Source organism: Micromys minutus, assembly GCF_963924665.1.
Source record: "Micromys minutus genome assembly, chromosome: X".
NCBI lineage: Eukaryota > Metazoa > Chordata > Mammalia > Rodentia > Muridae > Micromys > Micromys minutus.
In genome coordinates this window covers 10,476,857-10,498,203 of record NC_137970.1, presented here as the reverse complement: position 1 = coordinate 10,498,203, position 21,347 = coordinate 10,476,857, and the positions used below count along the sequence as shown (strand labels likewise).

The window sequence follows — 21,347 nt, the reverse complement described above, 5'->3', positions numbered from 1 at the left end:
TGAATATTTACAACAAGAAAAGGAATCACCACAATTATAAGTTGTAAAGAGCTGAAAAATTAAAATATCACAAAATCTAGGAAGGGTAAAACATGGTTGATTAAATGTCTTTCTTGTGAATAGTTTAGAAATTTTTGTTCAGTTTCACAACTTAATATCAGATATATTAAGGTTTCTTTATAAAAATTGAGACAACTATCCAATTTCATATATAAACTGTAAACCCTCAAGACTTATTTAATAATCTTAAATATTATTTGATTTGATAATAATCTTTAGCTAGCTTATCCCCGATATTTTCCTTGTAATGGCTATGATATTCATTGGTGACTGCTGGTGCAGATTCCATAATTAAAGCATTTATTTTAACTCTCTCAAGTAGGCAGGTATAGGAGATGTCTCTTTTGTGTGTATATCCGTGAGACACAGAGATGATCAAACCACAGAGTTACTCTTGGTGTTCCTACTGGACTTTGTATCCTTGACTGTTTAGATTAGTTTCAGAGAGGCACCATCAGAAAAAGATGGACAGATCATTTCTAATTAGGAGATTCTTTTTAATAGGGAGAACCATTTAACCCCTCACCTACAGAACTTCTTTGAAATTTGTCCTCAAGAAAGCCTACATTTTAGAATGTATGTTAGTAAGCAATGAATATACTTAGCAAATTTTTGGGGGGTTGAGTGGGGAGGGAGTAGCGTACAATAGGAAATTTTATGAGGAAACAGAATATAATAAAGTTCTGTTCTAATGACAAGAACTATGAAGTTTTTAAAAATTACAGTCTTCAACCTGAAAGGATAACTGTTAGAAAAGAGAAGCCAAGATAAAGGAAGTGAGAAGAAAGGGCTGGACTATAGTGAGTCTTCATTTCAGTTATACTGTGGCATTGAACTTCTCCTGATTCATGAACTGAATGGAGGTTGTCACAGGGGGTAGTCCTGTAGCCATACCCAGCCTGGCAGCCAAGTGCACACTTGCTCCTGGGGAGTAGCTGGAGAATAAGACTTAAAACTAGATGTGCTACTAATATGTAGTTTCCCATAGAAAATTATCAATATTTGATTGGAATTTTTCTTCTTTGAATGGGAGTGGGAGAGCTCTGAGGATTGACTCCAGAGCCTCACTTGTGCTAAACATTACTGAGGCACACCCCTAGCCTTTCACCCTTTGAAATACATAGTAAAACATATATAAAATTTACCATTGTGATTACCATGTGCTGCTCTATGACATTCAGTAAATTAGCAGTATTGTACAATCATCGCCATTTTCCACCGCCTCTAATTTTTGTCATCTCTATTGAAATCCCATGTCTCTAAAATGGAAGCTCCCATCCTCCTTACCCCTCCAGCAGCCACCATCCTACTTTGTGTACTCTTGGTCCTGCACAGAAGTGAAGTCACATGGGAGCCTTTATGTCCCACTTATTTTACTCGGTATGTTCCCAAGCTTCATGTATGTTCTAGTGTCTGGCAGAGACTCATTCCTTTTTAAGGCTGAGTAACATTCATTGTATATGTCTCCCATATTTTGTTTATCCATTCATCTACTCAACATTTGGGTGGTTCCCACATTTGCTGTTGTGACTATGAACTTTGGTGTACAAGCAATTGCTTGTTTTCAGTTCTTTAGGCTTTATCTAGGAGAAGAATTAGAAATTTGTTTTGTTTTGTTTTGCTTGTTTGTTTGTTTGTTTGGTTTTTCTTTTTTCTGAAGATCGGCCCTGTAGCAGCTGCACCATTTTACTTTTCTACCAGCAAGGTGGAATTTCAATTTCTCTGCATCTTGGTACTCATTATCTCCTTGTTTGCTACATTACTTTTTCTGTAATAGTCTTTCTAATGACTATGAAGTTTTTTCTTATGTGGCTTTGATTTGCATTTCTCTAATGAAAGTCTGAGTTAGGTATTTTTTCATTTATTTATTAGCCATTCACATATTTGATGAATGTGTACTCAAATCCTATGCCTATTTTTATTTTTAAATTTTAATTTTACCTTCATGAGGTAGAGTTTTACTATATAATTCAGACTGGACTCAAACTGAACATTGTCCTGACTCTGCTTCTAGAGTGCTGGGATTAGAGGCAACTGTAACTGCCTTATACCCAGTCTCCTTTGCTTAGATTTTACATTTTTAAAATTGTGTGTGTATATATGTATATATGTATGTACATGCATCACAAGAGACCAGAGAACAACTTAAAGGAGCCTACTTCTTCCACCATGTGGGTTCCGAGGATCAAATTCAGGTTGTCAGGCTGACAGCAAGCACTTTGACTCACTGAACCATTCACCAGCCCCCTTTGCTTTTTTGTTTTGTTTTATTTTTGGTTTTGTTGGTGTTTGGGGCAGAGTTTTTCTGTGTAGTTCTGGCTGTCCTAAAAGTGTCACTCTAGACATTTTTGCTTATTTCTATATTGAAAGGTTTTATTTGTTTTGTTGTTGAGTTGAAGGTACTATTGTAGATGCTAATTCCTTACTACATAACTGATTTACAGAGACTTAAAAAAAAAACATTCTGTAGGTCCTAAAAAGGGTTAGATTGTTATTTAAATAGACACATAGTAATCATATTTATAGCATGTAATATGATAGCTTTTTTGAGGGGATGAATGGAGATAGTCTGATCTCTAGCCTCAGTCATGTTAAAAATCATGTATTAGTTTTATTGTTTTTTAAATAGAGGATTACCCAGGGCTTTCCCTATGTAAGATTATGTTATTTGCAAGGAAAGTTTTAATTGTTCCATTCTTATCTGGGTATCTTTCACTTGTTTTCCTTCTCTGGCTAGAACCTCAAGAATAATGCTGAATTGAATTGGCTACTGTGGAAATTTTTTTTTAAGAATGTACTTTAGATGAGGCTGAAAGAACATTTATTTACCAATCCTGTTGGTCTTTCATGGTTTACCCGTTTTGTTTTTCTACCTAAAATCAAGGCTAGAAATACCTATCCATCTGTTTCAGAGGGTTCAATAAAATCCACCATACCGTGTACTTAGCAAATTTAGAATGTTACATGGGTGATAGTCTCTCTCTGGAGGCTCCATAAGCAAGGGAACGCATGAATGGAAGTAATTATATAAACAAGATTGCATGGACTAAGAGTTATAATAAGGACTATAAATAATGTGCTTAGGGTAAGCGATTTCTGTGGTGAAAAGTGCTGCATAGAGAAATGGTTTTTAAAAAATTATACCAGTAACCTGTTGTCACCTAAATTCTTTGGGATTTCATTTAACATTCTTTTATTAGAAATGACTATATTTAGAGCATACATTCAACAATCCTATATGAAATATAATGGACTTTATAGTATTTTATAAGGATTTTAAACAAGATTCACTGCCAACAGACATTTTTAAGTCAAAATGAAGTGTGATCGATCAGTAATTGTATTTACTTCCTCTTCATTTGTGAAATTTAGGTAAATTGTAGAATTGTTCCAAACCTATCAATGTTTGAGATTGCTGTGATACGTTTTTCTTCTGCAGCCTGTACTTTGAATTCTCAATATGCAGAAAATAGTCCCTGGCATAGCGGATAGGTTCATACGACCCTCCCAGGTTTGCACACTGAATAGTGCTGATGATATGGCAACAGTTCATTTTACTACATTTAATATTACTAAGTAGCAAAGGTGTCTAGGATTGTGTCTAATTTTTTTTTGTCTTTACTGTTGTAAGGATTCCTGTGTCCAAAATGTCCTCAGTCCAGTCACTATGCCTTTAAGACTGACGAAATGCTTTTAGGTACTGATGCTGCAGGATCCTGTGAATGAGCCGCTTAAAGCGCCTCCCTCAAAGTGGAGTGGGAAGGCCCCTGGATCTGGAGTTCAAGCCACACCTTCCCCCTATCGGCAGGGTGCAGGTGGCCAAACCCTCAGGACCTGGCACCACAGCTCAGTGGCCTAGCCTGTCCTCGTGTCACGTGATGTGGCTCAGCCGCACGCACTGTCAAGACCCTCGAGCTATGCGGGTGGTGCAAACGCCTAGCACTGGGACCCAGGAATCTCATCTTTCTGCCCCCTTCAACCCCCCCACCATTCCGGAAAAGGGGGAGGCTGGGTGACGTCACCATCCGGGCACTCCATGGTGGGGCCACGGTTCACAATGGAACAAAAACAAGCAGCCCTAGTCAAACTAGGCGACGAGGCTGCAGCTTGCGTTCTTAACCCTCTCCAGTCCAAATCCCTGCCATTACCGACGGACCCTTTGCCCAGGCTGCAAGCCGGATCTTTCCCTTCCCCAACACCACCCTCCTCTTCAGAGTGTTCTGGGTTCTTCGTCAGCTCTCGGCCCAGTCCCCTAATTGAGGGGTACGTAATAGTCTCAGGCCCTTGGAGGGGCCGTCCGGAAGAGACCGTATGACCGCACAATCTTTCCCTAGCATTGTCTTCCCCTCCCCCACCCAGTTCTCTGTGTTCTAGGCGTCCACTGCCTTGTCCGAGCCCCCTAGTGGCCCACAGCGCTCTTCCTTTCGATCCCTCACCAACGCGAGGTGGACAGGGAGAGGGGGCAGTTGGCCCAGAGGGGGGCTGGGCACGGGGGAGGGGCCAAGCCGAGCGCGGAGGGGCGGGGCTTGGAGGGGGAGGGCCCTGACGGGGGCGGAGAAGTTCTGAGGCTTGGGCGGTGCTGAGACTAGTGGGAGTCTGCGCTGCTGCCGCTGCCGCTGCCGTTGCCGCTGCCGTTGCCGCTGCCGCCGCCACTACCGCCACTGCCACTGGCCGTGCGGGTTTTCTTTTTCTTTTTGTCTCTTCTTTTTTTTTTTTTTTTTGATTTGTTGGGTCCGCCATATTGACGAGTCTGTGGTACCCAAAGCTGAGAAAGCTAGACTCCGCCGGTGGCGGAGCCGCAACCTCTCGGTAAACGGCCGTTCGGGCCCCCATCTCTGTCCCACCGAACCCCTTCCCTGCCTTACACCGGCGGCTCTCAGGCCTCGCAGGAGCCGGCCGCCGCCTCTCCCTCAAGAGAGGCGGCCGCCTTTACAGCCCCAGGGTTTGGGGTCGGTGACGGGAGTGAGGAGAGGAACCCCAGCAAAGCGAGCAGGCCCAGAGTGGGGGGACAGAGGCGGCGACTAGGGGAAGGTGAAACTGCCGCTGCAGGAGGAGGAGCAGGAGGAGGTGACGCAGGAGAAACGCACTGCCCGGAGCTTGACTGAGCTCAGAGAGCGCCCCAGCCTGAGGGGAGAAGGGGGAAGAGGGCCGCCACCGGCTGAGAGAGAGGGGAGGAGGCGGTCGTAGCCACCGCTGCCCTAAGGCGGCCCGGGTGAGGGGCGGACTCCTTGTCGGTAGGCGTAGAGCGCCGCGAGCCGGGCATCCGCAGACTCTCGTATTTTTGTCCCTCGTCAGCCTCTGGCTTGGGATGCTCCCAGGTTAGGCCTCGTCAGGGGATCGAGCTTTTGCATTTTGTCTCCCGCCTCCGCGTGTCCTGCTTCTTAGAAGACTCCTGTGTTGTGTTTGGTGAGTACTTAGCTTGGCGGTGCCGGGGCCACTCGCCTTTCCGGGGCCTACAGCTGGCTGGAGGGGTGGGGAGGACGGCGCGAGGGGGTGTGCGTGCGTAAGAGCTCCCTCCCTTGGGGGCCACTGACGGTTGGTGTGTGGGGTCTTGCCTTGTCGCCCCGGGGCCGGGTCAACGCGAACGCGCGAGAGGCTTCATCGTGCGCGCGGTCGGTGTCCCGTGAGCATGTATGTCTGTGTCTGTGAATGAGCGTGTCGGTGTGTGTGTGTGTGTTTTGGACTGGCAGGGAAAATGGCTGACGGCTCTGGCCCTCCCCTTCCTCCCCCTTCCCGTCCTGACTAGAGTGGAGAGGAGGAGGAGGATGGAGACTCCGGGCGCGGCGTGCCGCCCCTCCACCCGCGCGGAAGGTCGGCTCGGAGCGCGCGACGGCGCGCGGCCGCGCCGGGGGTGGGGGCGGGGACGGTGACGGTTGGTTCGCGCGCCCCTTAACCCGGCCGCGGACGCCCTCAGCCTGTTCCACTTGACACCAAACGCCATTACTGAGGTGGAGTGATTTGGAGCGGGAGTGCTAGGCCTTGGCGACGCCTGGCTATCAGGCCTGCGGACTACTTTGCCTCCTCTCCGCCCTCCCGCGATAACCCGCAGTCGCTCGGTGGCCCCGTGCCCTGGGAAGTCTGAGCCGGTTATCGCTCTCCCACACCTCCCTCGCCCCGCTTCATCTGCTCAGGGCCAAAGGCCCGGAAGGATGTTTTGATGCTGAAATCGCTTCTAAGCGAGAGTAGACCTACCTACCACCTTTGTATTTTTAGCTTATCCTGAAGAACAAGAAAAAAGAAGACGACGAAAGAAAATACTAGTATGTGCAAGTTTTAATAAAACCTTCAGATTGCTTGTGATGTGAGGCTTCAGGCTTGATAAATGGTTTGTTTTTCATTCATTGTAAAATATTTAAGTTAAACAGGTGCGAAGCTGGGGTTTTGTTTCTGTTTAGATTTCTTCAGAGACTGGAATGATAATATTTTTTGATATGACGTGCTTAAGATTATTTTGGAAATTCTGTAGTTAACACCGTTAATTGAGTTTTCACAGCCACAGTTTACAGGTGTGTGTAATTGCCGCAGTGGGTCGTTGATTGTAAATGAAGGAATTGTGCGTTTAGGTAATATTTTCTTGTTTCTGTTGGAAGGAGAGAGAGGTATTCGAAGTAAATTTTTTTAACCTTAAAACCCACCAGCCTTCCATTTCTGTATAATTTGACTTATGAGGGATTAATTTGAGTGTAGTTACGTGGGAACTCTTCAGCTCATTAGTTTCCTTTATTATAAGGATTGGTTAACTATGACTAGGTCGTACACTTGAACTTAATTAAAAATAGGGACTACAAACTCTTCTTTAGATCGTTCTAGTCTACTGAATCACCAGGCTGCCATTTTGGCTTCAACAAAATACCTTCCAATAATTAGAATATTTAGTGTTAAATATACACAGATAGCAACATTTATTTTTGCAACGTTTAAACTTAATTGCTTTGTCATACATGCGACTTTAACCCTTTATACTTTATTGTTCCAGTGTTTGGCAGAATTTAAGCCAGAAGTATTTGGAATTTAATGTTTCAAGGGTGAAGAAAAATACGTTTTTTCCCCCTCTCACTAAACAGCCCATCTTTTAAGCTGTATGAATGTCTTCATGCTTTTTCTTACCTCTACACAAAAATACATTGTTATCTTAATGTTCTGCTGTTTCTTCCTTTTGTTTGCTGACCTTGGTAGAATCTAATGATCTGGAAGGATTAAGGACCAGAACAGAACAGCATGGACAATAATAATCTTAGTTGTTGTTGTTTTTCTTTTTTTGAAAGCAGCTTTGAAAAGCAGATTTTATCCTTAAATTATGGAGCATTTCAATGGGGATCCCTTCGTTTTCTGCCCATCAGTGGAATGCTCCATCCATTAGGATTTACTTTGGTTCTTTTTGTTTTTGTCTTCTAGCCTTTTGAAATACATTTTCTGATAATCTCTGCAAGAGTGATTTAGTGTTGTCTCTTTAAATTATTTTTGACATAATATTTGTAAAGCTACTTATGGATGTTTGTCATAAGCCAGTCATTTCGTTATTGATTAGTTGGACACATGAAAACATTCTATTCATTTATTTTTTCCATTTAATGAATCAATTTTTAAAGTTTTTTTATTTCTAGAATTTGATTATTGGAACCAGTCTTTGTTTAAAGCAGGTGAGAGAAAATTACTTGAAATATATAGGGGTGTCTGGGACTGGAGAAATGGCTTAGTAGTTAAGAGTACATACTGTTCTTACAGAGAATCCAAGTTGGATTTCTAGCACCCACATTAGTCAGCCTGCAAACTAATTCCAGCTCCAGGGGATCTGACACCCCTCTGACACACACACACACACACACACACTTAAAATTCACAAACAAGTGTGTGATACACATGTATATATATGGATTATTCTTTGATCCCCTATGAAGTGAAATATTCTGTGGTTGTTGAAATACTTGAATTTTATTTTAAAAGCTCACAACACGTTTATTAGTTTGCACATTGTATTTTCTTGCAGATAAATTTTCTGAATCTTGAAATGGTTCTCAAAAATTAAGAAACAGGTCTAGTTTCCATTTTATTGTTTTAGGCTCTGCATTGTTGAGAACCATGTTATTTGTTGCTGTCTTGTGATTTTACAAGTTCTAACAGTATTTGGGAAGGATTTACTGCAGTCATACTCAACTCTGGATATTATAATCACTTGGGAATGGTTTTGTTTATCTGATATGGGACTAAATAAAAGCTATATTTTAAGAATACTGTGTATGATTCTGATACTGTATCAGAGTTAAAACTGGAGTTACTGCATATTATTATAGAACTTTTATAGATAAATAAAAAAATGGATTTTTTTTCTAATTGCTTTCCATTTTCAGCATAATTAGCATCTATTTAGTATTAATTACACTGTTAAGCATTTAAACATTCTCATTTATTACATTATATAGTAGTAGTTGTCGTCGTTGTTGTTATTATAATACCAGTGGAGGGCCTACCATTTGTGCTACTTTAACTTAGGTGCCATATTAGTGAAATGATACTATTTTAAAGGAAATTTAGAACCTCTTGTTGACTATAAGAGTAGCTTTTGCTTTATTTTAACATTATCAAAATAGTCTGACATTAGAAAAATAGCTTGATTGGTCATGGAAAAATAGGACAAATAGGTGTCTTCTGTATTTCTACTAACATGTTCAGAGTAATAGGTTATCAGTGACTCTATGACTAAAATAATAATAGGCAACTTACATTCCTGAAATGAAAATATATTTGTTTCCTGGGAATTCGTATTATCTCAAAATACAGTGAAATTGGAATTTCAGTTTGAGAACTCTGAATTTTATTTAATTTAAAATTTTACTTTCAGTAAAAATTTAAGGATTTCTTTTAGCATTTTTTTAGCCTTGGTTGATAATTATAGAATGAAAATAGCCACAACAGATGTTTGGTTTATGTGCCTCGTTTCCTTAAGGTCTCATGAATCCCAGGGCAGTTAAATTCTATCATCAAGTTAACATCTCTGTCTCTATGATCATTCTTAATGTGACATAAGAATCCTCAACTGTCTTTAGTGACTTTTAGAAAATGGGATTTTGGTGATCTTTAAAGTTCTTTTGTATTATTTATGTTTCAGTGTTTTGAGACAGGAGCTCACAAATCTAGGCTAGATACAAACTGGCTGTATAGCCAAAGGTGACTTTACATTCCTGATCCTTCTGCCTCTACTTTCCAAGTGCTGGGATTGTAGGTATTTGCTGGTACATCATCTGGCTCTAATTTTTTTAAGTAGAAAAAAAAGACTATGAAATATTCTGACACATGTCATTGATGCTAAAATATCTAGTGTATTCTAGGGAAAAGATGTATTTATTTAATTTTAATATTGTTAAAATGAGATATTTATCTAAAATTATACTGGATCTTTGCCAAAAGGCTAAGAAATTATTAACTTATTTTTCAAGCACACCTATGCTAAGTCCTCTACGTATCATAGGTACATATATACACCTTCAGCAAATAACTTGGTTGTTTGGTGTTTTCTGACTGGTCCCCTATGAAGCACAGATTGGCCTCAGCCTCCTAAGTACATGAGAGTATGGACCTGCCATGCCACACTGATTAATTTCCAATTTTATTCTGGGTGATTGCCTAACAGTTATTTCTCTGCCTCAACTGTGTCAGAATCATTTGTGGAACATTTTCAAAGTATGTTTGTCTTGGTCTTATTCTATAGATTACAAATAAAGTTCGGAGCAGGAACTGGGCATTTAAAGAAAAAAAAAAAGAGGACAAAGTAAAAGGTACTTGGAGTACAAGTCTAATAATGATTAGAGTTCTGTCTTGACACCCAGGACAGGAGAGTTATTTTGAAGTTCATTTTAGGGAAAAGGGAGGATTTGCAGCCCTGTGCATTTTGTATTCTGTTAGCAATATACTTGAACCTAATTTTGCCAATAAAAAATTTCTTACTCAAACCCAAACATAGGGAGAAGTTCAGCACTTAAGATTAAGATTGATTAGGTATGTGAGAAGGGATTGCACAGGTGTTACTCAAATATATTATTTCACACATTCATTGGTTTTGAGAACCTTCTCAAGAATTAAGGTTTCTAGCTCCAGAGTTAATGTTTTTAATATGTTTTAAAGCATTGACTAATTATCACAGATAACTATTTGGTATCTGCCATGTCTTAGGCATTGATCTAGCGACTATAATTGTATAAAAGGAGAGGCATTGGATTAGTTATCTATAAAGTCCCTCCTAGCCTTTAATTGGCATCATTTTGTGTGTCTCACAGAAACTAATTTAGGTAGATATAAGTAGTAGATCTTGTTAAGGTGTAAACCAATAGGATTGTCCTATTTTCAGTTTCTTTAAAATAACATCTGAATTTATTTTCTCTATTGAAGGATATATTTTTTTTGAGATAGGGTCTCACCATGTGTGAAACCTTGGCTGGCCTGGAACTTGTTAGATGGACCAGGCTGGCCTTAAACTCAAGAGATCCACTTGCCTCTGCCTCCCAGTGCTAAAATACCAGCCTGTTATGCCCAGCTGAAAATGAATTTTTTGAGCATTGGCATTAGGAGAATGCTAGTTAGAGGAGTCACTTGACCTGATAGTTCTTTTCTTATCTTTTATTTACTGGGTGGGGAAGGGGAGGGAGAGAGAAAATCAGTCAATCACTTGGTTAGCCTGGTGCTTGCTGTATAGACCAGGCTGGTCTGGAACTCAGACATGGGTCACCTTACCTACCCACCCATCTATCTTCTGTCTGCCGGCCTGACTGAATGACTGACTGACTGACTGACTGACTGACTGTCTGACTGTCTGACTGTCTGTCTGTCTGTCTGTCTGTCTGTCTGTCTATCTATCTATCTATCTATCTATCTATCTATCTATCTATCATGTGTGACTGTTAAATACACACATGGATTCAGTGTGCTCAGGGCCCAAAGAAGACAGGATCCCTTGGAAATAAGAGTTGTGGTTGTAAAGCCCCAAGATGGCTTACTAGAAACCAAACGTAGGTGCTCTGAAAGAGCAAATACTCCTAACTGCTGAGCCTTGATAGTTCTGTTATGAGGAATTCTGGAATGTGTCTAGTCTTTTGTTTTTTGTTTTGTTTTGTTTTTCAAGACAAAGGGTTTCTCTGTGTAAGAATCCTGGCTGTAGACCAGGCTAGTTGATCTGCCTGCCTCTGCCTTTCTAGTGCTAGGCTTAAAGGTATGCACCACTACTGTACTGCTGAACCTAGACCTTCTTAACAAAGAAGAAAATGGCCCAGTGAAATGAAGAAACATAGCCAAGATAGCATGTATAATATAGACTACCTTCTTTGTGATGGTATTTCCATAATTAACAAATACCAGTTGTTTTTAAAACCAATATCTTTGGCATCATTCATCAGTTAATGGATATTAAGGTCAGAAATTTTGTCCTTTTTAAGTATTTGCAGAACATTATTGATATCTCTGAATGGCAAAATTGGGGTCCTATTTGATTTGCTTGCAGTACCAGGGATTGAAACTAGGGCCTTGAACATGCTTGTGCAAGTGTTCTCTTTGCCACCAACCTTTTATGTATCCCCAGTGCCATTCTTCCACCTTTTATTTACTTTTTGAGACAGGGTCTTGCAAACTTGCTCAGGCTGATTTTTTTTTTAAAAATTCATTTTCTTTTGACTAATTGTAAAAATAAGTGTCACAGGGCTGATATTCTGAAAGAATTTTTTAAAAGTTGCATGTTTGTTTATTAGCAGGGTTACCTAACCCTTAAACAAAAGGAAAACTTCAGCGGGGCATGGTGTTGCAAGCCTTTAATCCCAGCACCTGGGAGGCAGAGGCAGAGACCAGTGCACTCTTGAGTTCAAGGCTAGTGGCTACATAGCAAGATGTCTCCAAAAAAAAAAGCCAAAACAAAACTGTTTTGATTTTAGTTTTTAAAAATAAGTGTATTTTATTGTACAAAATGAATTTCATGATTTCTAAATGTTTATTGTGTACTTTGATCATTATACCTCCTTATTATCTGTTCTTGCCTCTGTCTCCTTTCTCATCCTTTTTCCAAGTAGTTGCCTTCCTCCTTTCATGTTTTATATTTTATAACTTAGCTTATCTTCTAGAGGTCAGTATTTTTGTTGGCTTGAAAGTTCCTTACTTTTTAAAATCACTTTACATCCCAATATCAGCTTCTCCCAGTACCCCTTCACACAGATCATCCCCCAACTCCCTTCCCCTTCTCTGAGAATGGGGAGCCCTCCCTGGGTATCCCCTTTCCTGCACACCAGGTTACTGCAGATGCATCCTCTCCTCTGAGGCCAGGCAAGGTGGTCCAGCTAAGGGGAAAGGGATCCACAGGTAGGCAACAGATTCAGGGACAGTCTTTGCTTCAATTGTTGGGGGACCTGTGTGAAGACCATGCTGCATTTGAAATCGTCTTAATTTTTTATTCATATCAAAGTATCACTGGCTCGAGATTGGGATAAATGATAATTGTTTTTATTACTTTGGTCATTACTTATACCACCCAAGAAACTGACGCAGTGAAGTGACTGATAGCCAGGATCACTGGACCAGTAAAATTAAAGAGTAGGCACAGAGATGATAAATCTCAACCTGTATATTCTGAATATGGAAGGGAAAAACAGGAACAAAGGTAGAGAAGGGGAACACTCCCATTCCTGTCTTTAGTGCCTTGTGTTTTGCTGACTGGTGGCTTTTGAAAGTCAACAAATTTTGGTGGTTGGTTACAGGTCTCTCTTTGTCTTTACTCTCAATTATATGAGTTTCTTGAGTCTGTTTATTACTAACTTTGACACCAGAGAACATGACAGTTGATGTTTAGACCTGTATTTTAACCTTAACAGAGTGGTTTGTTTTTGAGCACAATAGTGCAAAAAAGGATGGGGTTGCTTTTCTTTATAATAATGCAAGTCAAAGGAAAAGATTAGGCAAACCTTTTTTCTATAAGAAGTCAGATAATAATAGTTTGGACTTTGTGGGCCAAGAGGAAAAATTGAGGACATTGAGTTGTATGTTGAAATAAAAATGTAACTGGACACATTAAGTATAATGAGAAAAAACAAGAGTATAATGCATTATTTTAATTGGGATTTAAAGCTAGTGTTCTCTCAAGGTAATTGCAAATATTTTAGTGTTAAGTCATTCTTCATCTTGTAGGTTGAACAAAAAACAAACCAAGAGGTTGGATTTAGTTTGTCACCCTAGTTTTGCCTGACCTGGTTTAGAGAAGTGGTTCCCAGACCTGAAGGGCTTGTTCAAAATTTTCTGTTCATTCCCAGAGTTTAGTTCAGTTAGTCTGCAGTGGAGGTCTAGAGCCTGCTTCTAAAAAGTTCCCAGGTAGGGAGTTACCCCAGGAGAATCACTCCATTAATTACCCTACTTTATTAGTCTATTATAGTCTAGTTCTATCTTGAATATTCTGCTTTTTGCTTAAAGTTCAATGATATAGTAAATACATTTTATGTACTGGGTTGTACTGTGTATTAGGAACTATACCAGGTAATAACAATATAAGGTTTTAAAAAAAAAAATTGCTCCAACCATGAATTTAAAATTAGTCTCCATATTTACTTCATTAGAATCTTTGAGCCAATTCAATTTTAAAAGGAGGCCAGTGATGTAAGCTAAATTGGAAAACTGTATTATCAAATATTAAAGACTTCATTTGATATAAAAATTTAAATATCAAAGTTCTCTTTCAAGACTGTTAAGCTGTAATTGAATATTTGATGGAAAGCTTTTAGGAGTGTTATACAGTTAATTTTTTCTGATTATGAAATTAGTCTTATTTCAGGTAGCTGGAAATACAGGCATCTGTCATCATTCTTGCCAGTCATCAGTTTTATCTCTTTACTATACTTTTGTAGATACTTTTTTGTTCAAAACTTAATCATGAAGTTGATTTTAATACGACTTTACAACTTTATTTCCCACTTTAAAAATGTCCTATTCACTTTTTTAACATTTATTTCCCATACGCTCTCTTCTCCTTTTAAAAAAAGAGTTTCTGCTTTTTTGTAGTAGTAGTTTGTTTTTTGTGATATAGTTTTATGTATACCAGGCTAGGCTGTAACTCATTGTGTAGGTGAATGCTACTTTAAACCTCCTACCTCCTCCTGAATGCCAGGATTACAGGAGTGTATTGCCATGCAGGGTTTATGCAGTGCTGCTGGGTATTAAACCAAGGCTGTACTATTACCAGAACAAGTACTACACCAAATGAGCTATATGCCCAGCCCATGGTTTTTATTTATTTGACAATTGAAGGTAATCAGGAATTTTATAAATTCCTCCATTCTGAGAGTGGGGAAACGCTGTTATTTAGCTTTGAGAGATTTGAATTCTTTGAAGGAAGATAAGGAAGTACACTTGAGGAGGGGGTATTCTTTTTTATTTTCATTGTTGACTTTGATACAGGCTTTCATGGTTTTGGTCTCAAAACTACTGACACTCCTGCCTCAGCTTCCCAAGTGCTGGTAGAAAATACAGGCCTGCACCACCATGCCTGGCTGTTTTTTCTTTTCTCTTTGAGTCAGAAACTTACATATAATCTCTTCTGGCCTCTAGCTCCCTGTGATCTTCTTGCTTCAGCCTCAGGAGTGCTAGGATTATAGTTAGGAACCACCAGGCCTGACTGGGGAAAGTGATTGTGGTTGTGTAGCTGAATGAAGACCAAAGAATCTTCCCATAAATTTATTTTTTGTGAGAGCTTCCCCTTCCTACTATGCATTGAAGTTAATAAGTCATATAAGCCATGTTGAAAGGTCACAGAGCAGAATCTGGGTTATAGAAGGATGACGTTCAATGTGTACCTTTATATTAAAGGGTGAATTATCTAAATATATTTATCACCTTTGTCCTCTATGTGTAAGAGGTTCAGGACCTGGTACCAGAAAGCATTAACTATAGGCTCTTCATATTTGTTTAGGTATTACTTTGCTACTTTAAAAATAGTTTGAATCTTTAAAAATAGGTGAATTTTCTGTTTAAGGTAGCTGTAATTTTATTGCTTATTTTTGTAGGGTTTATTTACTTTCCCAAAGAGCCCCCTTTTTAGTGAGAATTGGGTTAGTCAGTGGAAAAGTAGAGGGGACATGGAGTTTGGAGTAATTTTTCAAGTAAAAGAATGGAAAGGGTAAAACAGAAGTTGGATTAACAAAGTGCTTGGAGAGCAGAGGGATAATACAACTTGAATACTTCCTTACCTTGCTTCTATACCTACACGGAGTCTGGAGAGCTTCACAAAAAAAACCCAGAATCTTATGGGCTAATTATAGTTGGTCAGTAGCTTGCAGTGTGAATTTAGGGACCATAGATTTGGTGGTGTAGAGGTATAATTTTTTGACAGACAGCGTAAACCTTGATTGAATAATCATTGCTGTTTTGTGGTGCCAAGGATTAAATTCATAGTTCTTACATTCTAGGCAAGCTTCCTATTACTGAGGTATGTCCCTAGTCCAAAACTTGTTCACATTTTTTTTCATCTGAAATCTTGCTTAAGCTTCAAGAACATTAATGCAGCTTAAAATTGGTAGCCTACTAGGAAAAAAAATAGTATTTAAGTGGAAATTATGTTTTTCCCAGTAGAAGATGAATGTGCACAGGTAAATGTAGTAGCAGTGATTTTTGTCCAACATGCTTTCAGAGAAAATAGTGATACCCTACTTTTGACTTTTTTTTTTAAGGGAGCTAACCAAACAAGCTTATTGGGTCTTATTGTATTTCTTTTTGATTTTTTTTTTTTTTTGTTTTTTTTTTTGAGACAGTGTTTTTCTGTGTAGCCCTGGCTATCCTGCAACTCTCTGTAGTCTTGGTTGGCCTTGAACTCAGAGATCCAATTGCCTCCACCTCAAGTGCTGAAAGGCTTATATTACTTAGCCTAATAATTTTCAAAGATTTGTATTGGGTATCTCACAATCAGGTATAACCCCTGTTCTAGTGGATCAATCACTCTGGCCTCCATAGGTATCCATGAGTACATGCAAATAAATAATAAAAATTAAGAATAACTCATTTCCTATCAGTATACATGTTTTTATGAAAAAAGACTTCCTCAAAAATAAGAATTCTGAAGAATATCGGTGGTTTATAATTTTTGCATCTCTGAAAGACAGCTGGGTATGATATTTTGTGGCAAGTAATATCTAACTAAGAAGGATCTCAAAGATGCCAGGGAACCCCCAGACCATACTTGCACAATCAGTAACATACAAGACTGCTGTAAACAAGAAAGTTTAGATCTTTAGAATGGCATCTAATCTCCTATAAAATTTTAGTTTTTAACAGATAATTTACCTGTATAGTCACCAATCAGGTTATACAGAACATTTTTAATATTAGTCTAGAAGCTTCCCTTATTACTCCAAAACATATTTTGACCTTTCTACTGCAGTTATGTGCACATATATCAATGCATCATTTAATTTATCCATTCTTATGTTGGTGGACATTCTGATTTCAGTGATTTTTCTTGTACTAATAGAAATGTTGGCATAGGTCCTGGCATGGACCTTTAACTCCAGCACTTGGGAGGCAAGTGGATCTCTTTGAGTTTGAGGCCAGCTTGGTCTACAGAGTGAGTTTCAGGATAGCTGGGGCTTCATAGAGAAACCCTGTCTTGAGGAACAAGACAAAAACCATCCCAAACATCCTCATATAGTAAATATATTCATAAAAATATATACCATACAATGAAATATTAATGATAAAAAATGAAGTACTGATATGCTTCAACTTTCATGAACTTTGAAACATTCTGAAATGAAAGAAACCAGTTGCAGAAGGCAAAAAGTAGATCAAGGGAGGGTGTAGGGAATGGGAGTATGGTTTGTTTCTTTCTGGTGCTGGAAATGGAGTCCAGGGCTTCTTGCATACTGTTTGCTACTGAGCTACTACTCACTTAGCTTTGGTATGGTTTTTCTCTTGTAGATGATAAAAATATTCTGGAATTGTAATTGTACAGCTTTAAATATAGGAAGACTCATTCAGTTGTATAATTCAGATAAAATGATTTGTATTACACTGAGATAATTTTATTAATGGGAAACAGTTTGAAATTGTTTAGTTTCCTTTGTCACATCCTTTACTCTTCTACATATGTTGCATAACCAGTCCAATTGTGGGAGATGCAGGCAAAAATATGTGCATAAAGTTAGTAATGCTCTATCTGCTTTAAGATTTTTATTAAGTGAAGTCTTTGGTGTTCTGAAGTCATTCTGTTTGTCACTTTTAAAGTTTTTTGACAACCTGGCGGTGGTAGGGCACCTTTAATCCAGCACTTAGGAAGCAGAGAAAGGTGGTGGATCTTTTGAGTTCCCGGACAGCTAAGGCTACACAGAGAAACCCTGTCTGGAAAAACAGTCTGTTAGCTATAACTTTGAGTTCATCTTAAGCAGCCCTTTCGAGAGTAGGGTAGGTAATACATATTACAGAAGGATTTATTGCTTGATACGTGATTTATGTTTTATGGTTTAAATCAACGCTTCTCATGTATGTTGGCTGATAATGTTTTGGGATTGAAGTTTATTGTGCTCTTGTACCCTTTGCAAGGATTTAATAAATTTTTGGTAAAAGTATGTATCTTTTTGTTGTAAATAGACCCCAAACTATATATAATTAAAAAAAATTTTTTTAGAAAGATGTTAAGGTAGATAGTGGTGAATTTAACTTTATATTACGTTTCAGGAAGCAGAACTGTAATTAATAAAGCAGTGACAAGGTAAAATAGCATTTTGATGGTAGGAAAAAATTTTCTATGGCAGCAAGGAGTGCCACAATGTTAACATGTCTAGGGGCAGAATGGATGTAGAATCACCTTCATTTTGGCTGGTTATTTCCAAATTCTAAATTTTCATTGAGCCATCCCTACCTAAATCCCTTTAGTTGAGGTTTTCTATAGATTTCTTTTGTGTGTTTTTCACATAGTGCTTACCATTTAAAAAATAAGTCTTTTCATCTGTTGATTTCTGGAATAATAAGAATAGCAGGCAAATTTCACACATGAATGGTATGTTAGTGCCAGGAACAAATGATATTATAGCATAATGTGTACAGAGTGATGTAGTAATAGAAATAGAAGTAAGAAAGCTATCTTCTACATGGCATGATAGTTTTGGTATACCCATGTAGGCTCATGAATTCTAACCTAGCAGTCACAACTACTTCCAAATCTGTCAAGTTATATTATTAGGTTTGTTTGGACTTTGTGTGTGTGTGTGTGTGTGTGTATGTGTGTGTGTGTGTGTGTGTGTGTGTTTGATTTTATATAACTAAATTTAATTTTAAATTTTGTTTCTGTATAAAGTAACATTTCCTTTTTAATTTTGTCCCCCCCCCCCCCACAAAGGTTTATCTGGGTAGCCCTAGCTGTTCTGGAACTTGTTCTGTAGACCCAGCTGGCCCTGAACTCAGCAATCTACCTCTGCCTCCTGAGTGTTTTAATTAAGGGGCATGTTACCATGCCCAGATTCCCTAGCAATATTTATAATAGAAAGTAATTAAAAGATTCTCTAAATGTAGAACTGGAATTAGCCAACTTGAACCAGCTTAGCATTGATAAAAACCTAGCAGGTATGATCAAATGAACTAGAATCACAATTGGTTACATATTACTAAGTCATTTCTCTATTAAATGGAAAGATAGATTTGTACTTCAAAGGGTGGTTAGTTTGTATTTTCTTTCATTCCACAGATAATTAGTAAGTTGTGTAGAACTGCCTAATTTTGATGTCATCTTGTTACTGGCTTATTTAATTTCCCCACTATTAAGATTTTTTTAGAACCAGAACAAACTCTGATAGGAATATTAAGACACGATGAATTAAATTTCAGAGGTTAACTTTTTTTTTACTTGAAATTCAGTTTTCACAAAGGATAATGTAACTATCAACTATAGTAGAGTTTTGGGTTAATGCAACATAATATACAGCAATGTTATATAAAGATGTTGAAATTTTGTATTTCATAAATCATCTATAGCAATTGTGACAATGTATATCAGAAGCAGAAAATCTTGGTAGTGTTTATAATTTGGGGATCCCCCGTCTAGAAATCCTATTCTTAAGGAACCTTCGAAAGTTCAAAGATTTGTCAAGAGTGAATAATAATTTAATCTGCATTTTGAAAAATATATTTACTGGGTTCCTTCTGCATGTTCCCTGCACTTGCACATCCTCTCCATTAAAGTTTTCTAATAATCTCTGGAGGTGTTAGCCACCTGGAGAGAATGAGTGATACTTGGAAATTGAAGAACTTGTTGAGATCCTGTTATATTGTACTATGCATTGCTGAAAGAAGAAGGGGGAAAAAAAACTATGTTCTGCAAATCAGCCTTGGAAAAATAATGGGATTTATGAGAAACAGTAAAACTAAGAGCAGTTTGGTTACCCAAACTCTGTCTTACTTTTTGTAGTGGCATACCCCTTTAGTCTTAACACTTGAGAGGCAGAGGTGCGTGGATTTATGAGTTTGAGGCCAGCCTGGTCTGCAAAGCCAGTTTTAGAGACAGCCCAGGGCTACAGAGAAAAATTTTTTTTGTCTTCCCCCACCCCCCCAAAAAAAAACCAACAACAAAACAAACACATCAACATCACAATGAAAAGGTCCTCAATTCCTGACAAAGTATAAGACCCTTTTAAAGGTAACAGAATAGAAGGGATGGGGAGGTACATGCAAGGGTTGAAGTTCTGAGTTAGGATACAAGGTTAAAGCAAAGCACATATAAAACTCAGGTAGAACTGCAAGAAAACAAATTCTAAAAGCAGAGCATGTAGCTAGACAAAGCCAAAAAGAATGGGACAATAATGTTATAGCTACACAATAGCATGACTGAGGAAGGCTGGCAACAATCACAATTCTGCTTTATGAATTTGATGACTAGGTACCTCATAAATGATATTATGGTATTTGTATCCTTTTCTAACTGGCTTATTTCACATTTTATTTCATAAAATAATACACTAAATTTTCATGCATGTCATGGCTTATACAACTTTGAGAGTCTTAACTACACAAGCTAGCCTTTACTAAACCTGGAACTTTGTAGAGTAGGATAGCCTCAGGCTGAGAGATCTGCCTGCCTCTGTCTCCAGAGTGCTTCGATTAAAGACATGTGTCACACCACACTTGGTAAAATTACCTCTCTTTGGAAGCAACACACAGGGATTCTAATTTTTCCTTATCTTTATTACCACTCCCGCCCTATCTTCATTAAAGCTCAGGCATTTGGCTGGCCCTTAATTTTAATTTTTAATGCTAGAGATTGAGTTTAGTGCCCATTCAAATACAGTGCTTACATTCTCCCATTGTGCTACAACCCAAGTCTTCCGAGTTTGTAATTTTAGTTAAGTCTGCTTTGTCTGTTCCTTTTGTTGCTTGTGGTATAAGGAAAATCCATTGCCAAATCCTAAACTATTGAAATTTGCTTTTTATGCTTTTAAATCAGTGAAGAGTAAACAAAATAATTTCACATTACATTTTTCTCTTTCAAGGTGTCAGTTTGATTTACATGGAGGTTTTGACCATAATTTCATCAATAATTTGTTCTTGGGGTTTTTTATTTTTGTTGTTGTTTGGTTGGTTTTTGCTCTCAGTGCTTTTCAGATTACTATCTAACAATCTGCAAACTTGATGATTATAGTGAATTTTTAATTTCACTTATATTTTTCAAGCCCACGCCTTTGACTTGGGTCTTGGGTTTTGTATCTTATTGACAGTTCACCTTTAAAGGATACAATCACATTTTCTTTTCCTAGTACCATGCTTTCCTTTAATTTTTTTGAGGATACATACAAGAGCTGTTTTGAAGTCTTGCTGAGTTGAGCATCTGGACTCTTTGAAGGCTTTTTTTTTTTTTTTGTTCCTGTAGGTGGATCAAACATTTGTTTGTTTTCATGTATTTTAATTTCTAATGTAAAAATGGACCCTTTATACAATGTAGTACATTGGATAATGATTATTTTTACTTACTTTGCCACATCCAGGGCTTTGTTTTTTGTTTGGTTTATTTATGTAATAGCTAGCTGAACAATCTTTCCTGTCATTTTTGGAATCTCTGTGGTCTATCTGTTAAGTGTTCTAACAAGCACTATATGTGTCTTGTCTTTGCCTGCCTACTCTTCAACCCAAATATTAGCTTTTACTAATTACTTACTGATTGCTCTATTGTTTTACATGATGCTTTAGGTTATAAAATTCTCCAGTCTGATCCTATTAAATTCTCATTTTCCAGGGATAATCTTTTTTGCTGGTTCTTGAGGTTTTGTTTTTGACCCAGGATGGTTTGCAGCTCC

The 21,347-nt window shown here is 38.3% G+C and overlaps 1 protein-coding gene across 3 annotated transcripts in view; it reads left to right on the top strand.

The window, feature by feature from the left end:
* Positions 1-5,603: 5,603 nt before the first annotated feature.
* Positions 5,604-21,347, top strand: part of USP9X (ubiquitin specific peptidase 9 X-linked) — a 103,000-nt gene continuing 87,256 nt past the window's right edge. For 2 of the 3 annotated variants that reach the window (XM_080910607.1, XM_080910605.1), the window contains exon 1: positions 6,214-6,320. The gene's annotated coding sequence lies outside the window, so the exon portion shown is untranslated. Of the gene's footprint in view, positions 5,692-6,213; positions 6,321-21,347 lie in introns of those variants that run through there. The other variant, XM_080910606.1, reaches the window with a different exon arrangement.